The sequence below is a fragment of the Dermacentor variabilis genome, chromosome 6, assembly GCF_050947875.1.
Source record: "Dermacentor variabilis isolate Ectoservices chromosome 6, ASM5094787v1, whole genome shotgun sequence".
NCBI lineage: Eukaryota > Metazoa > Arthropoda > Arachnida > Ixodida > Ixodidae > Dermacentor > Dermacentor variabilis.
The window spans coordinates 143,387,679-143,396,852 of record NC_134573.1 but is presented as its reverse complement, the minus strand read 5'-3'; the positions used below and the strand labels follow the sequence as shown (position 1 = coordinate 143,396,852).

The window sequence follows — 9,174 nt, the reverse complement described above, 5'->3', positions numbered from 1 at the left end:
CATCGGTATTCCGAAGGCGTCTTCATCCTAGATTTCCTGGCGCTCGCCACTAGAAACACGAGAGAAGCAGAGTCCTGTCTCTGTTGGTAAAATACTGTAGCACCGTGTTGCTAGAACAGCAAGTCAGCAGAGCAAATGTGTTGGCGTTGTTGTTGCCGTTGTCAGCTCAACCCATGTAACATTCCAGCACGAGTGACTGGCCCCGCAGGAGGTTGTAATACACTCACAGAGCAAGAACTAAAGAAAGCGCAACAACAGGTCAAAAAATGAGAAGAGACTGTGACTTAATAACACAAACCAAAAGCTCGCCCGACATGCACACTGAAGCATCTCACCTTTCCCGCCGCGTGGATAAACTTGCGTAGAGTTGAGAGAATGCCTCGTCGCTGGCAGCACAACTTAACTGCACCTAAGAAACAACAGAGTGGAGGGCGATAAAGTTAAGTTTACTTGTCAGTGCCGGAAATCGTGCTACATCGAAGGAGAAGGCAGTGGCAGGGTAACAGAAAATGACCAGTTGTCTCACGTCGGTACAACAAAGGGGATTTTGGCGTTTGTGTCACTTTTTTTTGTCCTCTTGATTCCTCTGTGACTTCTATACGTCTAAGCTTTCAGACCACGACTCCTCACCAACCCCCTCAGCTCCCTGTCGTTTTTCGTTACCGCGGCAGTGACAGCCACGGACACGCGACAGTCGCTGTAACAGCAGTTCCCGCAGCGGTGACTTCCGGAAGCGCGAATCAGGCTTCCCCGTCGTCGGTCTTGTCTTCCGGCGTCGGGAAGCCCTTTTATGCTGTCCTCAGAGACACCCCGAGCGCGTCGGGAGAGTACATCGCGCATGCCGGGACCTGCCTTCCGCAGCCACCGTCGGTCGCTTTCCGGGCGCGGCCTCCTCTTGCTTTAATTAGGGCACGGCTGGTCGCGGCGCCCAAATTTCCCCCGTGGTTTGCGTGCCGCGGCTGCGGCTCGAGTTCGCCGAGACCTCCGTAATACGCCGGCGCTGTACGGCCGCTTGCACCGCCGCTGGCTGCTGCTACTTTGTATGTGGTGCCGTGCGCACTATACTCCTCTCGGCTTTGTTGTCGGCTCGCTCGGGAGGAACGAACGCAACGACATTGCTCGCGCCCCCTGTTGGCGGGCGGGGGGAGGGGGCGAGTATTGTTACTGCGATGAGAGCTCTCGAGTGCCGCACGCTCTTAGAAACAAAAGGGTGTGCAAGCAACTCCATTTCTTTTTTTGCGGGAGAAGTGCGCTCCTATGAAGAGTACACCGCGCACCCTTATAAGAAATGGACTCCTAGGTACTCTTTTGTTGCGTTATCTTTTTTGACCCAAGTGATAGTTCTTGTCGTGTAAAAATATGCAGCCTCGTTTTCGACTAGGCGGGAGTACAAAGTCTGCCCCCTGCTAGGCGTCATCTCCCGTGGAGGGCGCTGTAGTACACGGTATTGCAATTTTTACACCCTCACAATGGTAACGGTGTTTGCCATGAAACGAAAAGCGCTCTTAATGGTGTAAAAATCGCTATTAGGGGTGCTCAGTTTGTCCCATGGCTAGCACTCTCACTCTTCAAGGGGCAAAACAAAGAAATTTTTACCATGCACGCATTGCATTCTCAGAAAAAAAAAAAGGAGTGTTCACTATGGGACTTCTCTTGCCGGAATTACGGCTTGTCCTCCACTTGCTGGAATTTCAAGGTGCCAGGCACGCACGCTCGGTCAGCGCCCTGCTAAGAGAATGCTCCTGCGATACGCGCCTGTAGTGTATGCACACTGTACACGCTTAGAAGAAAGGGAGTACTCGTGACTCCTTTTGCAGTTTTTAGCGGTTGTCCCGTGCTCAACTCAATTTCCGAGAAGCGTGGGTAGCTAGAACTTACCGCTGAAGCCTGTTGACTCTTTTTAACGAGATGCGTAAACTCTGCTGGCACCCATACTCTAAAATATTTGTGCACCTCTTGGAGGGCATGTTGCCCGCGCGCGAACAATCGTATACAACCTTGCGTACAGTTCCTTTATTTAGTTCTGAGCGCTCGATGGGCTTTCCTGTCAAGAACGCCGTGTAACGCTGATGGGCACGCGCATGCCGTTCGTGACCTGAGAGACCGGGAGTGCAGCGTTGAAGAAAAGAAATGCACGCAAGATCGAGAGAGAGAGAAACAAAGGAAAGGCAGGGATTACAAGTACTGTTTGTGGACAGTATAAACCCCAGAGGGTGTAAAAGGTGTTATTAGAGTGCAAATATGGTGAACGTACGTACACACTATCAAGAAGTATAAGAACTTGCCAAAATGGAGTAAGATGTGTAACGAACAGTTAGTCACTTTAGCATAAAAGAAGCCGCCATAACTGCCGTTTCTCTTAGCGTGTAAACTACAACTCATTTTTTTTCCCTAGCATTTTCTATTCTACCGAAAACTGTTGTCCCAGACTGCGGCTGAGATAGGGGGAAAATAAACACAGTTCACGATGAAACAAACAAATGAGACATACACTTCAGAAATACCCCTTTCGCTTGCTTATTTTGTTGCGTGTTGTGTAAGTTGAACCGTTGTTGTGGGCAACTTTAATTAGGCCATCCCGGTCGCCGGCCGCCAAGTCACGCCAAGTCACGCGCTGAAGAGGACGGGAAGGTTAACCAAACTTTATTTTCGTTGGTTACGCTGTGCTGTCAGGCGGAAATAATAAAAAAAATAATGAAATGCAGTAGGCTTGCGTGTAGGCTAATATACAGCCCATGTTGCCTGCAATGATCCACGTTTTTTTCCTTCTTGTGAAGAGCATCGTGTTATGCCTTGGTTTGTGTGTTGCGGTGGTGAATGTGAAATCGGCAACATGCAGACATGCTCGGTGTTGCAAGGGCGCAACGACAGCAACTGTCGGCGAGAAATAAATTTATAAAGACTTCAGAGCCCGAGCAGAAGCGAGAAAAGAAGTGTGCCCTTAATTCACAATTACAAAAAGGAGGAGGTTGGGATCAACCTAACTGGTTAGGAGGTTGCTTCAATCTAACTCGCTAGAGTGTAAGAATGCTACTTAACCCAGCTTACCAAATAATTACCAAGCTCGCTACAGTTAGCTTGCTTCAAAGTTAATTTGCTTCGATCTGTCCCTTAACAACCTACTCTACACCCAGTTAAGGTGTGTTGATAACCATAGCTCGCTAGGGTTAGCTTGGTTAGGAACAATTAAGAGCAACATGGCTTTTGTTAGAGTTTGCAACGTAACTTGCTGGCGCTCTGCCTTCTCTTTGTGCCTGAATTTTCTCGCTTGTTTGTCAGTCCACCGAGCTCTCGAAACGCAGTGCGTAACCGACATAGCGCGCTGTACATGTATCCTTTGCTCGAAAAATGTAGAGATGTCTTCACCAAGTTCAGGATCTCCCTCTAAATAACGCCGCCGTCTCTCTTTCCTGTAAGCCCGCGAACAATGTAGACGTCCTTTACGGACGTCGACTGCAACGCAAGAAAGGAACCGCTAAGGGAATTGTACAACGAAAGCGAAGAAGAAAGGATCGCACCGGGAGTTAGCGAGATATGGTCCTCACGTCGCAGTTATAGCGAACTGGCGAAAAACTTCGTTTTCTCTCTCTATACGGCGCGAAGTAGTCGATCCCTCCCTGCCCTCTTCTTTCTTCTTCTCGAGAAAAGGAGAGGCCACGGCTGTGAGAAAACACCTGAGAGTGCGATAGGGTTCTCGCAAATAATTGCGATATCGAGGGTTTACGATCGAGACCATCGGATAAAGGTATAGAGGGCGCAGGTGCAACAATCCGGCGCCGGGGGCAAAATGTGGCTCGTTTTTAACTCGGCCACCGCAGAGTTTCTTTTATTATTATTACGAGTGTTATTATTTTCTTACGGTTTGGTAGGCCGTCATCTGCTGCACCTCGGCTCAACGTGGTCTCCCGGGAAAGTGGCATTACCGGAGACGCGGCCGCGCTCCTCGGCAGGAACTGCACCGTCATACGTGCGCTCGCACTTCGACCCCCCTTGCTTACTAGCCTTGCTTCTTTTCTTTTTTTCTTTACCGTTCACCTTTGTGAAGCGATAAGCGAACAATAAGAACGATAAAGAAATCAGAGAGAGAGAGAGCAACGCCAAGAAAGTTTTCTTGGGCGGCATTCGTTCCGCGCTTGTATACTCTCGTTTTTTCGTGGCGCGTTCGATCCGTTCCGAGCGACCTAAGTTATATATGCACCGGGGGAGGCGGAGGCGGGGGGGGGGGGGGGGGTCATCTCGTGCTCGGAACGAGATAAGCCGGTGGTGTGCTCTTGTGCACCTGCCTCCCGATGAAGCACTCGTACAGAGCTACGTGATCGGTCCACCTGAATTACCGATGTGCTCAGAACGTATACTGGACGGTGTCTCGAGGCGCCGAATCCACTAACATGTATACAGACAGGGACGGATATGGATGTTGTAGCACGGGTTGTGGGGGGGGGTGGGGGGATTATCTTTGCAGCTTTTCTTTGAAGACTGACTTATGCTCAATCCTCACATGGTCTTCCGCACGCGTGCGGACGTGCGGAGAAAATACCACACTTCGCCCACAGGTGCACAAAATTTCGGTTGATACTGCTGGTAGCACGAGCCGTCTAAAGAAGCGAAATTTGGGGCTCCGGTGTACCACATGTACAATTTTTTTTTTTTGTGTGTGTGTGTGGAACGGGCGCGGCAGGCAGTATGGATTGAGCGTAAGTTGGCCCTTATAGTCTTCCTCATCTACTCACTGTCGCGTATCGTATTAGCGCTATTCTTTCCGTATGCTGTGCGTGGGCGCTTGAAAGTTGCCTATACGAGTGTCGTCGGACTTGCGATGTCCTGCATCTCAATTCCAGCGAGAGCGTGCGGGTGGTGGGTGAGGAAGAGCACACGCCAACAGTCTTTATTTTGTCTATTATTTGATTCAGCGCAGACCGTATTCTGTTCACGTTTCTTTTTCTCATTCTCTCCCTTTCTGGACAATGCTAAAATTTATTTTCGTAAGAGAGAGAAAGGAGAGAAGCAGAGAGGTTAACTACATTCAGGCCATTTGGCGACCCTACAAGTGGCGCGAGTGAGATGGAAAGTGAACGAGAGAGAGATTAAAGACAAGAGTTAATGTTTATCACCTTTCATAAGTGTTCTCAACAGGTGTGTCGAGGCAGAGCTAGAGAGTTGCAGCTGTCTGGAATTAGTAGCAACAAAAATGACGCAAATACAGAAAGGAAGGTATCGGGTTAAGATCGGCGAAGAAAACCTGCCGTGCCGTAAAAAGACAAGTAAAAAAAAAGTTCCAACCTTTTGAGTACCAGGGCTTACCAGAATCCTTCAAATTGTTATAACCATTATCTTCGGTTTCCAGCAGCAAGAGCCGTAACTCTGGTATCGGAGCACTCGCGGTACCGCGCTCATGTAGCTCATGTAGTTACATAAACGTTGTTGCGTGGTTCGTTACGTAACTTCGTTACGTGAGTGCATGCGCCATTTGTCTCGCATGTGGACAGCCGCGCATATTCGCCGTTTATGTTTTAGCTTCATTTTTTTTTCTTTTTTTTTTTCTTGGAGAGTTTCCAGACACGGGGTGCCTGTTCAGACGAATGCGACACACACATTTTCTCTCTTTCTTTCTTTTTCTTACTTTCCTTTTTTTTCCTCTACGAGAATGAAGCGAAATAAGCGCTCGGGAAGATGACAGCTCCACGAGATTGACGCCATGGAGAGACGCGCGCGGGCGAGAGTTGAGCGTGCAAAGCCGAGCATCCGAATCCATTCTCCGCGCGTCAGCGTCAGCACGCGCACATACACAGGCCCAGCTTTGTCGACAGGAAAGAAAGCCGAAGGCAGGGCAAGGAAAAAAAGAAAAGAGCTCCGAGGAAAAAAAACAAAGACAGACAGAGACGAGAAAGAAATAAAGGGCCTCGTGGTTGACAGAGTCATCTCCTCGAGGAAGAAGAGGCGACCTTTGTTCGGCACGCCTGCCTGCCTGCGCCTTTGCGCGTGTGCCAGCTGTATATACGTAATGAATATGCGTCTCCTTCGTATATACGACAGGATTCCCAGCCGTACTTATATATATATATGTATCTATTAAGCGCTCGTTCGGCATCATTTTGTGCTTTTACTTCTTCGTCTCGGAGCTGCCTCAAAGTGTACAGGCGAAGAGTCGTCTTTGTGCGAGTAGAACAAGAAAGGAACAAGAAGGAAGTGTAAGCGGATTTTTCGGATGAGCACTCACTCGAGCATGAAAGCTTGGCACGACGCTGAGCGGCAAACAAGCTTGTCATTGGGAAGGAAGCGTTTACGCATACGAGCGAGCTTCGAGTTCCGATGCGAATATGAGTTGTATATATGCGTGACATTGTTGCCTCACGCTTTCAGCGAAACGTTTTGAGTTCTGGCGCTTTTCGTTCGTTCGGTGCTAGCTACCTAGGTCTTGCAAGCAAGAAAGCGAGCATGTGTCTGTTTGCAGGAGTATACGTTGCGGCTATTATACTGGCAAGTTCGTACGCCAGCGCCTTTTGAAAGAATTAGTATCTTTTTTTTGTTCGTTCATTTCTGTGAAGTGAATGAGCCTTTTAGCCTTACAACCATGTTTCATTTCCCAGAAAGTTAATATCGCCGTCAGTTTTCTTGAAGCCTTAGATAGCAGTGAGAAGTCCTTCAGTGATTCCTAATCATACCTCAAGTGACCAGTCACGCCTCATGGTCTCGTGCCACTTATGTGGACCACCAAAATCAGCGATAGCGACAAGAACAACAATAATTTAACCACCTACAAAAGCCACATATATGGCCGCCAGCGACATGCAATGGTACAATGGTTATGTCATACAGCTGCTGAGCACGAGGTTTCGGGTTCGACTCCTAGCCAGCTTACTGCGGCTGGATTACCAGAGCGGTGGAATTCAAGACGGCCCGTGTACCGGGCTTTGCACGCACGTTCAAACGTCTCAAGTGGTCGAAAATAATCCGGAGCACCGCAACCGTGGCGCTCACGACCCACTCCACACTTTCGGGACGTCAAACTCAATGATTCCATTTCTTTAGAGAACCATTACCGCCTATCTGCGCATACTTGCCGTCTAATTTCAGCTTTATTCCTTCCGTTCGCTACCTCAGCGCCATGCCAAACGTGCAGCTTATCGAACGCGTTAAATACCTCGTTAAGCTTCTCCCTCCCTCTCGCTCTATCTGAAACGCCCACTGGAATCGACGCTCCCGCATTAGAAACTTTCCGACGCCGTCGCCTGTTGCGCCCTCCTTCAAACGACAAATAGCTTCCTTCGAACGCCGGGCATCTTTAGGCGCGTCGTCAAAAGTTCACAGCCGCGTGCGCTTCGTCGCCGCCGCCTGTCGCTGAAGCGCTAAACGCGTCGACCGCGCTTCCCCCCCCTCGCCCATTTGGCACCCCTCCCTGCCACCGGAACAAGATGATGCGAGCTGGCGGCATCGTCGTTGTCGGTGCGAAGCAGCGGAAAACAAGCGCCTCGAGACGCCGTCACCGCTTGCGGATATATATCTTGAAGCCGCTCGTATCTCTCTCTCTCTCTCTCTCGAGGGAGAAAACAGTTCCTCGTTCGAGGGTTTTAAAAGCGCCTCGCGAACGCCCCAGAATCGGTCGATGAACGCATGCTTACTGCACGCGTTTTCACGCCTTCGCGTCTTTTGCCTTTTCGTAACTCCTATATACGCTTTCGTTGGCTTCCTTCCTCTCCAGCGCTTCCACGTTCGTCGTCGGTTTGTTTCCTCTTCGGGCAGACTATATAGAACCTTGCTCTGCACGGTCGTTAGCGCCGCTGGGCGCTCCGTCAACATGGCCGCCACGCGTTTTCGAAGCCGCCGCCTGCCAACGACGACGCAGAAGCGGAGGCGCATTGGAGGACTTGAAACGGCGGCTGTTGTTTGCACCTTGTTCCGAAGTTAGTCTTTCGCGCGCGGGGGGGTAAACACTCACGCCGCTGCCGCCGCTGCTCTCAGTGACGACTCCCTTAATTTGCGTTCTTCTTTCTTTCCTTGTTTCTGTTTTTTGTTTTAAAGAGGCGCGCTTGCTTTCGCCGCAATGAAGCGCTTTAAGAGCGAAGAACAAGCGCCACAGAGTTGAAGCGAATCGCTCAATCTCTCTCTCTCTCTCTCTCTCAAACTGCCTGTTTGCTGCGAGTAAGAAAGAGTGTGAGCCTGCGCTAGCGACTGCAACTTGTGTCGCTGTTGTTTCAAAGCTGCGCTCGCGGAGACTGTGGCGCTCGGGCGCTTTGATGCTAAGGCGCGCGCGACTCGCTGCGTCGACAGCCCGTTTTTTTATGTTTTTTTTTTCCGCACCATCCTGAGAGGCTGTTCGCTGGCGGCGTAATGAAGTTGTCGCTTACAATGCCCACTGTCTACAAACACCCCCCACCCTCAGACTCTTTCTCTATCTCTCGCTTTCTTCTATTTCTCTCTACTTCGTGTAATTCCTCGTGCGAAGAGGTCCCGCGCCGCTTTTCTGAGAGTTTCCACCTCGGATTTGGGGGAAATCGACTGCGATGTCTCCGAACCTGTTTTCGCAAACCTCGACTCTTCTATATAATTCTGTTTTATTTCCCCACACGAGTGCGTGGCTTTGAAATAGAGGTGCTAAAGTACACTTTGGGGGAACCTATTTGCCTGGGTGAACTTGGAAGAGGAAGTGTACCTGTATAGTGCGGGGAGGCCGGAACTCGTTGGCCCTTCTAACTATACCCAGAAGTAATGCTCGGATTGGCCGCGAAGAAGAAGCAAGGCCTTTTGAGGCCAAACGCAGGAACACCGCAAAGAAGCTGTTATCTGCTGCTCCTCCATTTAGCTCGCAAAGTGTTAATCTTTTTTTTTTTCTGACAGTTTTATCTTGAGGGAGTACTACTCGAACTAATCAGGTTTCTATTTCGATTCGAACTCGCGATTCCGAATGAGAGAAACTTCGATCGGACCTGTGGCTCCTTGCGAACGAGCCAGTTTGTCTTTTGCACCAAATATGGTAGTCGTTTTCTTTTCGAGACGCTCCCTTCTCCCCCCCCCCCTTCCTCCTCCCACCTTCCTGTAGACTATAAGGTGCTTCGAGAGAGTGCCTGAATCTTGTGGTTGGAATTAATTGAATCGCGAAACCCCTCTAGTTAGCCTCGTGAAGTTAGCATATAGGTTGGTTATTTTTTCAATCGCGGCTCTAGCTGCTGCTGCTGC

The 9,174-nt window shown here is 49.8% G+C and overlaps 1 protein-coding gene and 1 long non-coding RNA gene across 3 annotated transcripts in view; one reads left to right on the top strand and one right to left on the bottom strand.

Moving 5' to 3' along the window:
• The window catches only part of LOC142584395 (uncharacterized), an 11,087-nt gene extending 5,628 nt beyond the window's left edge, over positions 1-5,459 (bottom strand). For both annotated transcript variants that reach the window (XR_012828780.1, XR_012828779.1), the window contains exons 1-2: positions 5,281-5,459; positions 336-409 (exon numbers count right to left, since the gene is read on the bottom strand). This is a non-coding gene — a long non-coding RNA (uncharacterized LOC142584395). The remainder of the gene's footprint in view (positions 1-335; positions 410-5,280) is intronic.
• Positions 1-9,174, top strand: part of LOC142585378 (calcium-activated chloride channel regulator 2-like) — a 551,695-nt gene that overhangs the window by 85,209 nt on the left and 457,312 nt on the right. The gene's annotated exons all lie outside the window — the stretch shown is intronic.